Source organism: Protopterus annectens, chromosome 7.part0 (genome assembly GCF_019279795.1).
Source record: "Protopterus annectens isolate FY-2018-M chromosome 7.part0, PAN1.0, whole genome shotgun sequence".
NCBI classification, from domain to species: domain Eukaryota; kingdom Metazoa; phylum Chordata; order Ceratodontiformes; family Protopteridae; genus Protopterus; species Protopterus annectens.
Genome location: NC_056739.1, coordinates 109,250,158 through 109,268,699, shown reverse-complemented (window position 1 = coordinate 109,268,699; position 18,542 = coordinate 109,250,158). Strand labels below are relative to the sequence as shown.

The 18,542-nt window shown below is 44.5% G+C and overlaps 1 protein-coding gene across 3 annotated transcripts in view; it reads right to left on the bottom strand.

Moving 5' to 3' along the window:
* Positions 1–18,542, bottom strand: part of LOC122806267 (SRSF protein kinase 1-like) — a 1,654,485-nt gene that overhangs the window by 1,018,055 nt on the left and 617,888 nt on the right. The window lies entirely within an intron of this gene.

Here is an 18,542-nt window from a genome sequence, read left to right as displayed (position 1 = left end):
ATAGGGATAACTAAGAACAAATTCAAAAGACAGGGAATTTCTGTCAGGAAGGGATAGAAATTAAATTTAAACTATAAAAAAAATTAGTTTTTGACTAAAAAGGGGCTTGAAAATCACAAAGTGAAACAACTTACCAGGAGCTGGTAAAAAGAAGACCTCCCAAGCGAAGCGGCAAACGAGATCTGGGTACTTACTGCCTTGCATCATGGGATATGGGGCTGCCTCGAGCTGGTAAAAGGAGTTCTCGAGCTAAAGCAAGTGCCGAGGATCGGCTCCGAACCCATCAAGCAAGAATGAAGGCGAGATTGACAACTTAACATTTAAAAGTTAACAAAACAAAATTTGCAGTGTACAAAATACAGCAAAATTTATAGTAAAACACAAGTAGTTTAGGAAATACAATTCTAAGCAGGGATATTAGATTAAACCAGTCCAGTTACAATAATTCAAGGCACACTTAGAATATAAAATACAATAGTAAGCACAGATAAAAGATTTAAGCAATCTTTAACACAACAGATTGTGCAAACTATGACAAAGTAATGGGAGTTGCATGTCGCACAGACGTAGAGAGGCATTTGTAATGGGTATTGGTATACATTAGTGGGAGAGGGTGAGAACAAAGTACAAGAGGAAAGAAGAGAGTTGAGGAAAGGAGAATATTGCAGGTTCAGACAGCAGTACCGGGGTAGATGGGTAGTGTAATAGAGGTACTGAATGATATGTATCAAAATAAAAAGGTGAGGGGGTTGTAACTAAGAATGAGAAGTTAGACAGGGAGAGTCTACAAGTTTGAATGATAAGTTAAGTAGTGGGGGAATTCCTACCACTGAAGTTTGGGAGCAATACAGTGCTTTGCAGGGTGGCAATTATTGGTTGCAAATTTGGCTATCTTGTTATAGTATGTTTCTAGTTTGGTTATCAGGGAGGCCTGCAGGTCAGTTAAAAGTGGTGCACCAGAGTAAGGAAGGAAGAAAGAAGGTAGGACGAAGCAAGTATTTGTTTTGTGGGGAAGGAAAGGATTATGTCTATAGAGGAAACTTAGTTTTTTTGTGGGTCTTACTGATGTTACTGTGAACATGGAGATCAAACCTGAGGTTTTCATCGATTACTACCCCTAGTAGTTTTGTGCGGGTCACCGATTCAATTTCAGTGGAATTGTGGGAGAAAATTGTAAACTGGGTTAGTTAATGGGTGTATATTTCTTGGGAGTGAAGATTAGTTTGGTTTTATTGGGGTTTAGGGAAGGGTGATTGTTATGCAGCCAAGTCTCTACTGAAGAGAATGCAGTCTGGTTCAGTATGCAGACACCTGCTGAATTGCGTGGTGAAGATTGTTTATGAAAATGTTAAATAGAAGGGGACCTAGTATAAAGCCTTGGGGGACATCAGTAGGGATATTAATGTATGGAGATATGGAGTTTTGCCATTTGACTGCATGTACCCTGTTTGAAACGCAGCTATTGAACCAGTTGGGGGGGGGGGTTGAAAGTCCTATGTTGCAAGTTGAGAGAGGAGTGCAGAGTGGAAAATGGTGTCAAAGGCTTTAGAAAGGTCTAGGAATAGAGTTTAGAGTATGTTTCCTGAGTTGCGAGCTTTGTTAATCGAGTCTAAGAAGGATACAAGGGCAGCAGAAGTACTATGTTCAGGTCTGAACCCATGCTGTGTTAGGGAAATTATTTTTTTTGCAGAGGAAGTGAAGTAGCTGCTTCTGAACACATTTTCCTAGTAGCTTGGAGATGGGAGAAAGAATAGCAATGGGATGGAAGTTAGAGACTTCTACTGAAGGTCCTCCTTTGTGAAGTGGTAAAATGATTGCTTTATTCCAGAGGCTAGGGACATAGGATTCTTGAATGGATCTGTTTATTAGAATGCTAATGGGGTAAGCCAGAGTCAGCAGCAGTTTTCAGATACTTTGAAGGGATACAGTCTGCAGCGTTAGAGCAGGGCCTTAGATTCATAAGGAGTTTAATGGTTGCAGTGGAGAATTTGATCTGAAGGAGTTGAGGAATGCCCAAAACAGGGGAGGAAGGATTTCCAGATCATGAAGTAGTCTTGACGGATGATTACTTCAGTCTCTTGGGTTCTGTCAATTTGCTGCCATACAGGGAGTGACAGAGAAAGTCTGAGACAAAAGAGAACCTGGCCGAGGGGAAAGAAGGGCAGAATATCAGAGGAGGCAGATTTGCCCTGAAATGAAAGTTTTTGAGGTCCAAGTGTCTGGGCTGGTTGATCAGGAAAAAGATGCCTAGCATCTATCTTACCTTTGAAGGGCTGATGAGGCTATTAACAAAAGCAGTTTTAGCGGGATAATTCCTCTGAAACTTAGGAATGGGAGAGAGAAAATTATGCTTAAGGCCCTACAGGACATTGCCTTTGCCCTGTAAGGTCTTAAATAAATGAGGTACTGGAGTACCAAAGAAATTCTGATTACCCAAAGGAGCATCAAAAAGCTTAACCTTAATATAATCAGGCAAAGCATGAAGATGAAGCCAGGAATAGCAGCTCATGACACAGCCTGAAGCAGCAGCTCTGGAGAACGCATCAGCAGCATCAAAGCTACACTTGATAAGAGTGATGAGCTACCTGAGAAGTGGATCTCAAAGAGAAGACATAGCTTCAGAATCAGGCAGGTCAGACAGAATCCACCCCCCCCCCCCAAGCTGAGATAAAAGGGATAAAATATACTAGCTCATGCCAGTTTGATTTTACAGTACAAAATGTTCCATAGCTCAACAGTCCTTGCAGCTGAAAGTAACCAGCTGAGCAGCCAAGACAGGGAAGAGCAGAAGGATTAGGTGAGTCCACATGCAACAACTCGTACCTTTTCTGGATGTCAGAAACCCACGGGAAGTCCCACTTAAACTGCTCCATCATGCGAGCCACTGTATCCTCAAACGAAAATTCCTGCAAAGAGGAGTCAGGACTTAAAGGACTATTCCTCATCAGAGCCATAATCTAAAAATATGGCATTTGGGTGGAGTAGGCCAAAAACTCTTTAATGGAGTGTTTCCACAGTAGAGGTATCCGGTTCCCTAGATCTCTTAGGGGTAGAAAACTAAGGAGGAGCAGGAACAGAAAAGTACAGTTTTGTACCTACCATAAATGTAGATGTCCAAACTGGACAGCATCTGCAGTCATAACAACTGGGTTGTCCTGTCGTCAGGGAGCCCTTCGGTCGGCCGGATTCCAAAGTCGGTCCGCTTCGCTGATGTCGCACTTCACCCGACGTCATCTCTGCTGGTCTTCGGGTATAAAGGCATCAGCCAACGCCATTTTCCTCAGTGTTTCTTGCCCCAGATGCCAGTTGCCCTCTTGGAAGGCTAAATTTTGGATAAATGCCAATGTTTCCAAAAAGATAGAAGGCAAACACAAAAAATAAGAATGTATGTACATATATACAAACAAATACACCCATAAGAGACTCCCCCCACCAGCTAGCTATTAGGAGGGTAAATACCCTAGGAGTACCACAGAGGGGAAGGAGGGAGGGTAATCCTGACTGCAGATGCTATCCAGTTCGACATCTACATTTATGGTAGGTACAAAACTGTACTATGTCCTTCATGGATGCATCTGCAGTCATAACAACTGGGTAGAATACCATAGCCAACTAGGGGAGGAGGAAGAATAGATTATGGTGTGGTTAGGATCCCTTGCAGTACAGCAGTGGCAAACCCTGCTCGGGATCTGGAATACAGAGGTAAATTATAATGCTTGGCAAATGTATGCACGGAGGTCCAAGTAGCCGCCTCAATAATGTCCTTGGTTGCCACTCGTAAGAAGGCTGTGGTAGTGGCTGTTGCCCTTGTAGAATGAGGCCTTGTGTTCTGTGGAATTGGTTTTCCATGGAAGGAGTAACAGAATCGTATGCAATTTCCTATCCATTTGGAGATTGTCTGTTTGGAAATAGCTTTTCCTTCCTTCCTGTTGCATAGGCTACAAAAAGCTGGTCAGTTTTCTGTTACTTTTTGTTCTATCCAGGTAGTAGCGTAGCTGTCTATGTACATCCAAGGTATGCAGCAGTCTTTCCCTCTGTTTTGTGGGTTGGGAAGAAGGTAGGTAGGTGGACTGCCTGGTTTAAAGACACTCTGGATACCACCTTAGGCATAAATGTAGGATTAGTCCTCATGGACACTCTATCTTGGTGGAAGATTAGGAAGGGTAGTACTGCCATTAGGGCCTGAAGTTCAGAAACCCTCCTTGCTGAGGTTATTGCCAGTAGGAAAGCAGTTTTCCATGATAGATGCTGTAGGTCTGCTGTTGCTGCTGGTTCAAAAGGTGAGTGTCAACTTTTCTAGCACAAAGTTCAAATCCCAAGCTGGCAATGGTGGTTTCCTAGGAGGTTTTACATTCTTGATCCCTCTGAGGAACTGCCTGAGTAAAGGATGTGAAAAGACAGGTGGATCAAAGCTGTATTCTGCTGAAATAGCTGATGCGTGTATCTTGATGGAGGAATAGGACAGGCCTGTATGTAGAAGCTCTGCCAAATACTCCAGAATGTTAGCAATATCTATATTCGACACATCTTTTCCTCTTTCAGCACTCCAAATGACAAACCTTTTCCATTTTCCTGCATAGTTCCTTCTTGTTGAAGGTCTGCGGGCTTCAAGGATAATGTCTTTAACCCTTTGGGAAAGTTCTGGATTAGTTGCTGCTATGTGATGTTCCATGCAGTCAGTTGCAACGCTTTTAGGTTTGGATGCATGATGCTGTAGTTGTTCTGAGTTAACATCAAAGGCATCAGGGTATTGACCACATTGTGTCCCGAGACATGCTCCTCAGCAATGGGTACCAGTGTTGTCTTGGCCAGTTTGGAGCTATCAGGATTATCCTTGGGCTCCTCCTTGATTTTTAGTAATACCTTGTGTATCAAGGGAAGAGGTGGGAATGCATATGCTGTCAGACCTTTCCAGCTGAAGGAGAGCGAATCCACTTTCCATGCAAGTGGGTGGAATGTCCTTGTGCAGAACTTTTTGAGCTGGTGATTGAGAGGGGAAGCGAATAGATCTATCTGTGGCATTCCCCATTTCTTTGAGATGGTCTTGAAGATGTCCGGGTGTAGCATCCATTCGTGAGCATCCGAGGTGGTTCTGCTTAACATGTCTGCTAGAGTATTCTCCTTCCCGTACAAATATTGCCTGTAACTGGATGTTGTAGCTGAGTGCCAGGTTCCAAAGGTCCAAAGTCATTCTGCATAAGGGTATGAATGAGTGCCTCCCTGTTTGTTGATGTACCACATGACTGTGGTGTTGTCTGTCCTTATCATCAAATGGCCTTCTTTGAGAAATGGTCTGAAATTTTGGATTGCCAGTTTTACTGCCAGCATTTCTTTTAGGTTGATGTGCAGGTGAAGCTGGTCCCAAGGCCCACAATCCTTGTACGCATTTGTCCAGCATGTGAGCCCCCATCCCAGGTCTGAGGCGCCTGTTGTGATGGTTTGGCTTGCTTGATAGTTGTGAAAGGGTAGGCCTGGGTTTGACTGGCATGCTTGAGCCCACCATAGGAACTCCTGCTTTAGGCATGGGATTAGTGGAATTTCTGCTTCTAGGCTGTGCCTGTGTTGGGACCATAAATTCTTTAGGTACCACTGTAGTTTTCTCATATGTAGTCTGGCATGAGGAACCAAGATTATGCATGATGCCATGAAGCCCAAGGCCTGCAGAACTTTTCTTGCTGTTAGCTTGTTCTGTCTTGTTAGTGCCAAGAAGTAAAGAGGGAGTTCTTTTGTTTTTCTGCAGTTAGGAATGCCATTTGTTTTACTGTGTCCAATTCAGCCCAAGAATGTCCTTGTTTGGGATGGTATCAGCCTTGACTTTTGTAAATTGACTGTGTATCCCAGTGCTTGTAGCAAGTAAATGACCCTTTGTAAATCTGTTGTCAGCTTGCTTTTGTTGTCCCTTGTAGCAGGCAGTCGCCCAGGTATGGATAAATTTGGATTCCTGTAGTCTGCAGTGGGCGATTACTGATGCCAGGCATTTTGTGAATACTCTGGGCAGTAGATAAGCCAAAGGGCAATGCTGAGAATTGATAGTGCTCTGATCCTGCAAGAAATCTGAGGTATCTTCTGCAAATTGGTCGAATGGGGACGTGCAGGTATGCCTCCTTGAGATCTAGAGTTACCAGCCAACACTCCTTGCCCAGCATGGGAAGAAGTTGCTGTAGGGTCAGCATTTTGAATTTTGGGACAATGATGTATGTATTTAGGTGGACAGGTCGAGAATAGGTCTCCAACTTTTTTCCTTTCTTGGAACTAGGAATAGTCTGGAGTAGAATCCTTTGCCTTGTTCTGTTATTGGTACTCTTTCCACAGCTCTCATCTTTGTTAATTGCATTATCTGCTGTAGAGCTTCTGTTTTTGATTTGGAGGCAGGTTTGGCATTCCTCTTTGACTGGTAAAGTGTGGAAGTGGAACCGTAACCTTGGTCTATGGTTTGCAAAATCCACTTGTCTTTTGTGATATAGTGCCAGTTCTTCAAAATAAGGTTAATTTTCCGCCTAATGGTGCTGCTATTTGTTCCCTGGTAGGCGGAGTTAGAATCAAGTCACTGTGATTGTGCTGTTGTAGTGGTAGTGGCTGTGTCTGTGCCCTGTTATTACCTTGCCACTGTCGCCCTCTGTAGGCACCCCTCTGGATTGATTTCTGCCTCTGGAATGTCTATTCCTGCCCCTTTGGGATCTTGTGGAGTCAGGAAAGGACCAATTTTGGCAGGCCAGTTCCTGCTAAACCTTGGGGCTGAACCTGCAAGAAATCTTTAACCGCTTGTACAGATTTTGCCTTTTCTTCCATTTTCTTCATTACCTGCTGGGCAGGTGTACCAAACAAACTGGCCTTATCCATAGGAGCATCTAATAACTTAGCTTTAACATGATCCGGTAAGACCTGTTCCTTCAGCCATGCATGTCTTCTTATCACTGTGCCAGTCATGGCTGATCTAAATGAAGCCTCCAGTGCATCATAGCCACATTTTAAGGAATGGTTACTAACCTGTTGTATGTTATTTACCATTTCTAATACATATTTCTTATCTATAGAGTCATCAGAGGATAGCTTTTTAGTTAACTGATCAAGCATAAACTCTTGGTATTGTATCATGTGAAACTGACAGTTTAAAGCTCTATCTGAGAGAGTAGCTGAGGTGTAGACTTTTTTGCCCCATCTGTCTAAAGACCTGGCTTCCCTTTCAGAAGGAATAGGGTTTTTTGCTGTGGTCGAGGCTACTGCCTTAGGCCCCTGGGATATAGTTTCGGGGTCTGCAAGTGGGGCCTTGTATAGGTGATGATGAGTGTCTGGCACCCTGTAAAATCTATCTGGTTTGGCAGGGGCTGGAGGTAAGGAATCTGGTGCAGTGCAGACATCATTAAATGCATCGTCCACAACAGAGAGGACAGGAGGTATAGCTAAGGGCCTGTGTTGTGGAAGGTGCAGAAAGGTCCTAAGTCTTTTTCTGGAATCTGAGAAATCCTGTTCCTGCCATTGGAATTGTTCTCGCATGGCATGTAAGGTTTCCCCAAAGGAGAATTCTTCTGGTGGTGAAGCAGCTGGAATGGATTCTTCAGCATCTGAGTCTTCATAATTGGAGAAAGGAGCCTCTGGCTGGTCTGTAATATCTGAGTCATCCGCAGAATCATCAGAGGACACAGGCTCGGGGGGCTCTGCTCTAGGTCTCTTTTCTGGGGGCTGAGAGGCCCTGTCTGGGTGAGAATGAGATCCCCTAATTAAGGATATTAAATCTTCTGCCAGAGTAAGCATTTGTGAACTAGAAGTGGGCCTGGTTGAGGGAGGTTTAACAGGCACTGTTTTAGTAGTTTTGGCTGCTTTAGCCCTGGCAAAGGCCTTAATAGACATGGCTGCAGGAGGCCTAGTAGCACCACGTGCTGGGGTAGAGACATCCAAAGGGATGGTGTCTGATAAGTCACTAGTAACCACTGTTGTAGGTAAAATTTCTGAGGCCGATTCAAGTAAGGTAGCAGGAACCTCAGTAGTAGTCATTGATTCAGCTGTACTTTGAACAGTTTTCTCGGTTTCGTCCGAAACCGCGGACCGCGAGTGTCGGTCTTTTTCTTTGCGTTTTTTAACAATTTGGGTAGTCGGAGGATCCGACGGCATAATGTACGCAAAATCTGAGCCGAAAAACTGTTCAGCAAACTCCGACCAACGCCTAAGCGTTCGTCGGTTGAATGAAGCACAGGCCGAACAGGCTGCTACGTCGTGGTCTGGGCCTAAACAAGGCAAACAGTAAGAGTGGAAATCTTTATGAGGTATTTGTTTCCCACAAGTTAAACAGTTATTGACTTTTTCTGACATCGGCTGAGGCAAGAAAGAGTCCCCAACGGGTACTTAGCTTTAGAAGTCTTCAAGTAGTATTCGGTAGTAGTAATCTCTGGATCTGACAGACCGCACTTGCGAACAGCTTCTGCTTCGGGCGCCACGCGGCAAGAAAGACTGAGGAAAATGGCGTCGGCTGATGCCTTTATACCCGAAGACCAGCAGAGATGACGTCGGGTGAAGTGCGACATCAGCCGAAGCCGGACCCGGACTTTGGAATCCGGCCGACCGAAGGGCTGCCTGACGACAGGACAACCCAGTTGTTATGACTGCAGATGCATCCATGAAGGACATCTCCCTGGAGTGGTCTCAAAGCCATCAGGGCATTAAAACAAGCTCTGGGTAAAATACTACCACTCCTTTTGATGATCCTTCGGAGTGGGTGAAAAGTTTAGTCTTCAGTCTCTCCTTAAGGGGGACGTCATCCTTAACCAACCTTGGCGGCTCAGAACAGTGCCTCAACTCAATCAGGGTACCAGGAACTTCCTCCCCGGCTAAGACCTGGGAATCATTCTAGACCCCTCAGATATGATCAGCAGTGGTTTTCCCCCTCCACTCTGCTGCAGATGTTTGTACAGCCTCAGAGGACATGTAAGATGCCAGTTCCATGACGGCATCCAACAGGGCTGCTGCAGAGGGAACCGATGTCAGCACTGGGCAGTCTTCAGAGGTATCATCCACCTCGACTGAGACGCATCCGGCTGAGAACCTACAGAAGTAGTATCATACACACGTCTTGGTCTTTTTTCAGCTGCAGATATGCTTCGGGGAAGGTGAATTTGGCTATGGTACCCTGGGCCAACAAAATGGGATGTAGGTTCTCAACATTAATGGAAACTTAAGACAGACTGCTGCTAAGAGATGGAAGATGAGAGACTGCTACAAAGAATCTTCCGCACAAACACCTGACAAATACAGTTCTGAGTGTGGTCATGAGACATGCCTACACAAAAATGCTTGCTGATGATCCTTTAAGGGGCATCTGCCTCCCACACTAACATTTCCCCTTCTTGGATGGCATGAACTCTCAATATACAATATAAAAAGAAAAGAAAAGAGTTTTGGTATAATCAGCACAGCAAAGAGCGTTCAGACAGATGTTCAATTATGGCACTTGGACTGGCAGTAAAGTTGTTTTGAGTTTGGAGTATCTGTATGTCACCTTTATGCCCTATACAGTATATGTCTGACATAAGAATTAAAAGCTTTAGTATACTGTCCAGATGCAAGGCTATTAGCAGGAGATCCCATGGGTTATGAACACTGCAACAGTGATACAGAAGGACATCTACTGTTGCCTGGGCAAGGCAAGAAGGTAGTCAACACAATGCCCTTTGAGGAGTCCTAAAGAATGACCTTTGTTTTTAGTGGGAAGGATGATCAGCATACATGAGCAATCCTGCCCAAAGAAAAGAGAATGTACCTGACTTCCAGGCCTTCTTGTATGGTGTCCTGGAGCAGAATTTTGCCAAATGACTGCTGTGAACAGAGGCAAATAGATCTATTTTAGGTGTTTCCCAAAGCTGGATCAAGTCTTGAACACATCCAGATTCATTTTCTATTCCAGAGGGTCTGTCCTGGCACAGTTCACCTTATCCTCCACACAATTTTGCTCTGACAGTATGAATGCAAGATGCCTGCAGAGCAACACTGCTGAAAAGCATTACCCCAGGCTACCACGGCTAGTCTGCAGAGGCAAGATCTGTTTCCCTTTGCTCATGTACCACATTACTGTGATGCTGTCTGTAAAATACCGGATGAGGTCCCAAGAACCACAGATGATTTTGAGAACTGAAACCATTTATTAGAGCTAGCATCTCATTTTATATTTTCGTCTTTTTTTGCTCCAAAGACTCTGCACTTTTATTCCCACAGATAAGTCTGAGGCGTCTGTTGAGGTGGAGAAGGAAGGGAGAATGGGAAACCTGGATTTTGAGAAATTTGGTGTCTCAACCATATAACCTCCCTTTTCACAAATCCCAAAACTGGAATCTAAAGTGTCAGGGGATGATGATGCTGGAACCGTACATTTCAGGTACCACTAGATTTTTCTCATGGGAAATCTTGAAAGAGGTACCATAAGTATTCATACAAACCATGATGCCCAGAATCCTAAGGAATTTCTTTTCTGAAACAGCAGATAAAGGGGAAAGACACAGGTACAGATCTACATACAGATCTGATTTTTCCTGTGGAAGAAAAACTTTGAATGGTCTAGAAGACACCCTAAATAAAACAATCATGTGAGGAGTCGAGCACTTTCTCTTGGAATCCCAACCTGTGCAGAAGGTCCCTTAACTAAATCAGAGATCCCTAACAGTTTGAGAAAGATTCAGCTAACTTAAGCAAGTTATATAAATAAGGAACAACATGAATACTTTGCAGTCTGCAGTAGGTTGTCGGAGCCCTTTGTAAATACCCCTGGAGCAGTAGATAATGCACAGGGAGTAAAGTGTCCAAAATCTTAACATAACAGTACATGTCCTTCATTTCACTGTTGCAGTATTCTTTACTAAAGGGATCCTTTGTCAAGAGTAGCCCAACATCTGGGCAGTATACCAAAGCCTTAGTTTTAAGGACACCATGCATCACAGGTATGCTCCCCACTCACGGCGTAGGACAAAGGTGACATATGAACGTGTATACTTCAGAACTGAAAAGCTCCAAGAGGAACAACAATCCAAGGAGAAAATGAGGAACATGTGCATCCATAAAGAAAAAGGGGGGAGGAGGGAGTGAGCAAGCTAGTGAATACTGCAACAGTGAAGGTAAGGACATCTGCTGTCATGGTAAGTTTTTACACAATTGTAGTATGTCCTTCCATATCACTGATGCAGTATTCTTTACTAAAGGGAGAGTACAAAAGCTCAAGAGGAAACTTGGAAGGAAGGCCCAGCACGGCCCTCAAGAAAGCCATGCAGGATAGCCCTGGCAAATCCAGCTTTAGCCCTGGAAACCTCCAGCTTGTAATGTTTAGCAAATGTAAGGAACGAAGACCAAGTAGCAGCCTCAAGGATGGCTATGGTATCCAATCCCTTAAAAAAAAAAAAAGCATGAAATGAAGCCTTAGCTCTGGCAGAATAAACCTTAACAGAAGCAGAAAAGCTTTTCCCATGAAAGGAATAACAACATTTATTGGTTTGAAATTCAAGGAGAAATGGTTTACTTAGAAGCAACCAACCCTAGAGACCTAGGATGAAAGGAAACAAAGTTGCTCAGACTTGCGAATGATCTTAGTCGTATCCAAATAATATCTGAGATGCCTATACAAATTCCAAGGTGGGAAGAACCTTCCCCATGGCAGATTGTGGAGGGGGGTGGAAACACAAACAGGCTGATTAAAAGACAATTCATTAAACTCCTTGGGCATAAAAGGATTGGTATGAAGAGCCACCCCATCCCTATGAAAAACTAAAAAAGGAGGAACAGCCATAATGGCCTGAAGCTCAGACACACTTCTAGCTGAAGTGCCAAAAGAAGAACGGTCTTCCATATACAGTGCTGCAAGGAAGATGAATTTGCAGGCTCTAAAAGAGCCCAAGTCAATTTTTCAAGTACAAAACTTAAGGCCCCAGGAAGGAGGAATGGGCTTCCTTGGATGCCCAATATGAAGGATGCCTTTAAGAAATTGGTTGACTGCAAACCAATAAATCAAAGGCAGATGAGCAGAAATAACTATACGGTGAACTTTAACTGAAGAGTATGCCAACCCAGCATGGAGCAATATATACATAGGAGATAACTAAAAGGAACCCCCAAAGAAAGTAGATTCTGGTTATGAGCAAGACACCAGACAGAAAATCTCTTCTATTTGAGCAAAGATTTCCTAGTAGTGGGTTTCCTGTCCTCCTGCAGAACCTGGAGCACATCCTCATTAAAAAAAAAAAAAAAAAAAAAAAAAAAAAAAAAAAAAGATTTTGATCCCTTTTAGGCAACCATCACCCACAGTGTCAGATAAAAAGTGGACAAGTGAGGAAGAATGAGAGACCACTAGTTTGTGAGATTAGGCCCACCTTGTGAGGCAACTTGTGGTGACTGCCCTTGGCTAGTTGCAGAAGAGAAGGAAAAGTACAGTTGTGAACACTTACCATAAATGTAGATGTTCGAGTGTATTCACTGTTGCAAACATTACATTTGGGTTATCTGCCTGCAGGTAACCCTTAGCCAGCTTGAATATCAAAGTCTTGGATTCCTGCGTCTGATGCTCTTTCTTCTTCCATGACGTCAGGTCGTCAGGGGTATAAAACATGCAGCTGACGCCATTACATTAGTTTTTCTTGCCCCAGATGTCAGGTGCCCCTATAATGGAATGCAATTATATGTTAGGATACACCTCCAACAAAAAGCAAATAAACCAGAAAGCTGAAATGCACCAAACAAGCAGAAAAGTAAAGCCAAGGGAAGTCAGGGGGGGCTGGAGGGAGGGTAACCAGAAAGTACAGTTTTGTACCTACCATAAATGTAGATGTCCGAACAGGATAGCATCTGCAGTCCTAACAAATGGGTTGTCCTGTCGTCAGGCAGCCCTTCGGTCGGCCGGATTCCAAAGTCTGGGACTGGCCTCGGCTGGTGTCGCACTTCACCCGACGTCATCTCTGCTGGTCTTCGGGTATAAAGGCATCAGCCAACGCCATTTTCCTCAGTGTTTCTTGCCCCAGATGCCAGTTGCCCTCTTGGAAAACTAAATTTTGGGTAAATGCCAATGTTTCCAATAAAAATAGTAGGCAAACACAAAAAATAAGCATGTATGTACATATATACAAACAAATACACCATAAGAGATCCCCCCCTAGCTAGCTATTAGGAGGGTAAATACCCTAGGAGTACCACAGAGGTGTAGGAGGGTGTAATCCTGACTGCAGATGCTACCCTGTTCGGACATCTACATTTATGGTAGGTACAAAACTGTACTATGTCCTTCAAGGATGCATCTGCAGTCCTAACAAATGGGTAGAATACCATAGCCAAACTAGGGGAGGAGGAAGAAGAATTATGGTGTAGTTAGGATCCCTTGCAATACAGCAGTGGCAAACCCTGCTCGGGATCTAGAGTATAGAGGTAAGTTGTAATGCTTGGCAAATGTATGCACGGAGGTCCAAGTAGCCGCCTCAATAATGTCCTTGGTAGCCACTCCTCGTGAAGAAAGCTATGGTAGTGGCTGTAGCCCTTGTAGAGTGAGGTCTTATGTTCTGTGGAATTTGCTTTCCATGGTAGGAGTAACAGAATCTTATGCAATTTCCTATCCACTTGGAGATTGTCTGTTTGGAAACTGCTTTTCCTTCCCTTCCTGTTGCATAAGCTACTAGAAGCTGGTCAGTTTTTCTATTGCCCTTGGTTCTGTCCAGGTAGTAGCGCAACTGTCTATGTACATCCAAGGTATGCAGCAGTCGCTCCCCTGTTCTGTGGATTGGGAAAGAAGGTAGGTAGGTGGATTGCCTGGTTTAGAGACACTCTGGATACCACCTTAGGCATAAATGTAGGATTAGTTCTCATGGACACTATCTTGATGGAAGATTAGGAAGGGTTGTACTGCCATTAAGGCCTGTAGTTCAAACCCTTCTTGCTGAAGTAATTGCCAGTAGGAAAGCAGTTTTCCAGGATAGGTGTTGAAGATCTGCTGTTGCTGCTGGTTCAAATGGAGGGAGTGTCAATTTTTCTAGCACAAAGTTCTAGTCCCATGCTGGTAATGGTGGTTTCCTAGGAGGTTTTACATTCTTGATTCCTCTGAGGAACTGCCTGAGTAGAGGATGAGAAGACAGGGGATCAAGCTGTATTCTGCAGAAATAGCTGATGCATGTATCTTGATGGAGGAATAGGACAGGCCTGTATGGAGAAGCTCTGCCAAGTACTCCAGGATGTTAGCAATATCTATCTTTGACACATCTTTTCCTCTTTCAGTACTCCAAATGACAAACCTTTTCCATTTTCCTGCATAGTTCCTTCTTGTTGAAGGTCTGCGGGCCTCAAGGATAATGTCTTTAACCCTTTGGGATAAATCTGGGTTAGTTGCTGTTATGTAATGTTCCAGGCAGTCAGTTGCAGAGTTTTTAGGTTTGGATGCATGATGTTGTAGTCGCTCTGAGTTAACATCAAAGGCATCAGGGGTAGTGTCCACGTTCTCCCCCGAGACATGCTCCTCAGCAATGGATACCAGTGTTGTCTTGGCCAATTGGGAGCTATCAGAATTATCCTTGGACGTTCCTCTTTGATTTTCAGTAGTACCTTGTGCATCAAAGGAAGAGGTGGAAATGCATATGCTGTCAGGCCTTTCCAACTGAAGGATAGAGAGTCCACCTTCCATGCAAGTGGGTGGTATGTCCTTGTGCAGAATTTCTTGAGCTGGTGATTGAGTGGGGATGCGAATAGGTCTATTTGTGGCATTCCCCATTTCTTTGTGATGGCCTTGAAGATGTCCGCGTGTAGCATCCATTCGTGAGCATCCGAGGTAGTTCTGCTTAACATGTCTGCTAGGATGTTTTCTTTTCACGGTACAAATATTGCCTGTAACTGGATGTTGTAGCTCAGAGCCATATTCCATAGGTCCAGAGTCATTCGGCATAGGGGGTATGAATGAGTGCCTCCCTGTTTGTTGATGTACCACATGACTGTGGTGTTGTCTGTCCTTATCATTAAATGGCCTTCTTTAAGGAATGGTCTGAAATTCTGGATTGCTAGTTTTACTGCCAGCATTTCTTTTTGATTTATGTGCAGGTGCAGCTGGTCTGGAGTCCATAATCCTTGTATGCATTTGTCCAGCATGTGTGCCCCGGAACCTAGGTCTGAGGCGTCCGTTGTGATGGTTTGGCTTGCTTGAAAGTTGTGGAAGGGCAAGCCTGGGTTTGACTGGCATGCTTGAGCCCACCATAGGAACTCTTGTTTCAGGCATGGGATTAGTGGTATTTCGGTTTCTAAGCTGTGCCTGTGTTGAGACCATAAATTCTTTAGGTACCACTGTAGCTTTCTCATATGCAGTCTGCCATGGGGGACAAGGATTATGCATGATGCCATGAAGCCCAAGGCCTGCAGTACTTTCCTTGCTGTTAGTTTGTTCTGCTTTGTTAATGCCAAGAAGTAAAGAGGGAGTTCTTGTTTTTCTGCAGTTAGGAATGCCATCTGTTTTACTGTGTCCAATTCTGCACCCAAGAATGTTCTTGTTTGGGATGGTATCAGTCTTGACTTTTTTAAATTGACTGTGTATCCCAGGGCTTGTAGTAAGCAAATGACTCTTTGTAAGTCTTTTGTCAGCTTGCTTTTGTTGTCCGCTTGTATCAGGCAGTCGTCCAGGTATGGATAAATTTGGATTCCCTGTAGCCTGCAATGAGCGATTACTGATGCCAGGCATTTTGTAAATACTCTGGGCGCAGTAGATAAGCCAAAGGGCAATGCTGAGAATTGATAATGCTCTGATCCTGCAAGAAATCTGAGGTATCTTCTGCAATTTGGTCGTATGGGGACGTGCAGGTATGCCTCCTTGAGATCTAGAGTTACCAGCCAACACTCTTTGCCCAGCATGGGAAGAAGTTGCTGTAGGGTCAGCATTTTGAATTTTGGAACAATGATGAATGTGTTTAAGGACAGGTCGAGAATAGGTCTCCAACTTTTCTCTTTTCTTGGTACTAGGAAGAGTCTGGAGTAGAATCCTTTGCCCTGTTCTGTAGGTGGTACCCTTTCCACAGCTCTCATCTTTGTTAATTGAGCTATCTGTTTTAGAGCTTCTGTTTTTGATTTGGAGGTAGGTTTGGCATTCCTCTTTTACTGGTAAGGTGTGGAAATTAAACCTGTAGCCTTGGTCTATAGTTTGCAAAATCCACTTGTCTCTTGTGATATAGTGCCAATTTTTTGAAAATAAGGCTAACTTTCCGCCTAAGGGTGCTGCTATTTGTTCCCTGGTAGGCGGTGTCAGAGCCAAGTCACTGTGATTGTCCTGTTGCAGTGGCAGTGGTTGTGTCTGTGCCTCGCTGGTTATTGCCTTGCCACTGGCGTCCTCTGTAGGCACCTCCTCTGGATTGATTTCTGCCTCTGGAACGTCTATACCTGCCTCTCTGAGATTTAGAGGAGTCTGGAAAGGACCAATTTTTGGAAGGCCAGTTCCTGCTAAACCTTGGGGGCTGAACCTGTAAGAAATCTAACTGTTTGTACAGATTTTGCCTTCTCTTCCATTTTCTTCATTACTTGCTGGGCAGGAGGACCAAATAGACTGACCTTGTCCATAGGAGCATCTAATAGCTTTGCTTTAACATGATCCGCAAGACCTGTTCTTTCAACCATGCATGCCTTCTTATAACTGTGCCAGTCATGGCTGATCTAAATGAAGCCTCCAGTGCATCATAGCCACATTTTAAAGAATGGTTACTAACCTGCTGAATGTTATTCACCATTTCTAAAACATATTTCTTATCTAAGGAATCATCAGAGGACAGTTTCTTAGTTAACTGATCAAGCATAAACTCTTGGTATTGGATCATATGAAACTGACAGTTCAAAGCTCTAGCTGAGAGAGTAGCAGACGTGTAAACTTTTTTACCCCATCTCTAAGGACCTGGATTCCCTTTCAGAAGGAGAGGGTTTTGCTGAGGTCGGCTACTGCCTTAGGTCCCTGGGAGATAGTCTCAGGATCTGCAAGGGAGCCTTGTATAGGTGGTGATGAGTGTCCGGTACCCTGTAAAACCTATCGGGCTTGGCAGGGGCTGGAGGTAAAGTATCAGGAGCAGTGCAAACATCATTAAATGCATCATCCACAACAGGAAGAACTGGAGGTATAGCTAAGGGCCTATGTTGCGGTAAATGTAGAAAGGTCCTAAGCCTTTTCTTGAATCAGAGAAATCTTGTCCCTGCCATTGGAATTGCTCTCTCATGGCATGTAAGGTTTCCCGGAAAATTCCTCTGGTGGAGAGGCAGAAGGAATAGATTCTTCAGCATCGGAATCTTCATAAGTAGAAAAAGGAGCCTCTGGATGGTCTGTATTGTCTGAATCATCAGAAGAATCATCTGAGGACACTGGCTCAGGGGGCTCTGCTCTAGGTCTCTTTTCTGGAGGCTGAGAGGCCCTGTCTGGGTGAGATTGGGATCCCCTTATTAAAGAGATGAGATCCTCTGCCAGAGTAAGCATTTGAGAACTGGAACTGGGCCTGTGTGAGGGGGGCTTAACAGGCACAGATTTAGCAGATTTGGCTGCTTTAGCCCTGGCAAAGGCCTTTATAGACATGGCTGCAGGAGGCCTAGCAGCACCACGTGCTGGGGTAGAGACATCCAAAGGGATGGTGTCCGATAATTCTAGAGGAACCACATTAATAGGCAAAACTTCAGAGGCCGATTCAACTAGGGTAGCAGGAGCCTCGGTAGTAGTCATGGATTCGCTGAAGATTGACCGCTTGCTCGGATTCGCCCGAAACCGAGACACTCGCGGTTTGCTTAACCGTGGTTTCGGCCAAAACCGCGGACCGCGAGTGTCGGTCTTTTTCTTTGCGTTTCTTAATTTGAGAAATTGGAGGATCCGACGGCATAATGTACGCAAAATCTGAGCCGGAAAACCGTTCAGCAAACGCGACCGACGCCTAAGCGTTCGTCGGTTGAAGGAAGCACAGGCTAAACAGGCTGCTACGTCGTGGTCTGGGCCTAAACAAGGTAAGCAGTAAGAGTGGAAATCTTTATGAGGTATTTGTTTCCCACAAGTTAAACAGTTATTCACTTTTTCTGACATCGGCTGAGGCAAGAAAGAGTCCCCAACGGGGTACTTAGCTTTTTAGAAGTCTTCGGTAGTATTCGTAGTAGTAATCTCTGGATCTGACCGACCGGCACTTGCGAACAGCTTCTGCTTCGGGCGCCACGCGGCAAGAAAGACTGAGGAAAATGGCGTCGGCTGATGCCTTTATACCCGAAGACCAGCAGAGATGACGTCGGGTGAAGTGCGACACCAGCCGAGGCCAGACCCAGACTTTGGAATCCGGCCGACCGAAGGGCTGCCTGACGACAGGACAACCCATTTGTTAGGACTGCAGATGCATCCTTGAAGGACATCTGCAACAGTGGATACACTCGAATATCTACATTTATGGTAAGTGTACACAACTGTACTATGTTCTTCGTTCACTGTTGCAGTCATTACATTTGGGTAGATTCCCAAAGCTAAGGAAGGGAGGAAGCAATTAGAGAGCATTAGGACCAGCTATAAGGCCCTGCAAGACTGCAGTGGCAAAACCAGCTCTGGATTTAGA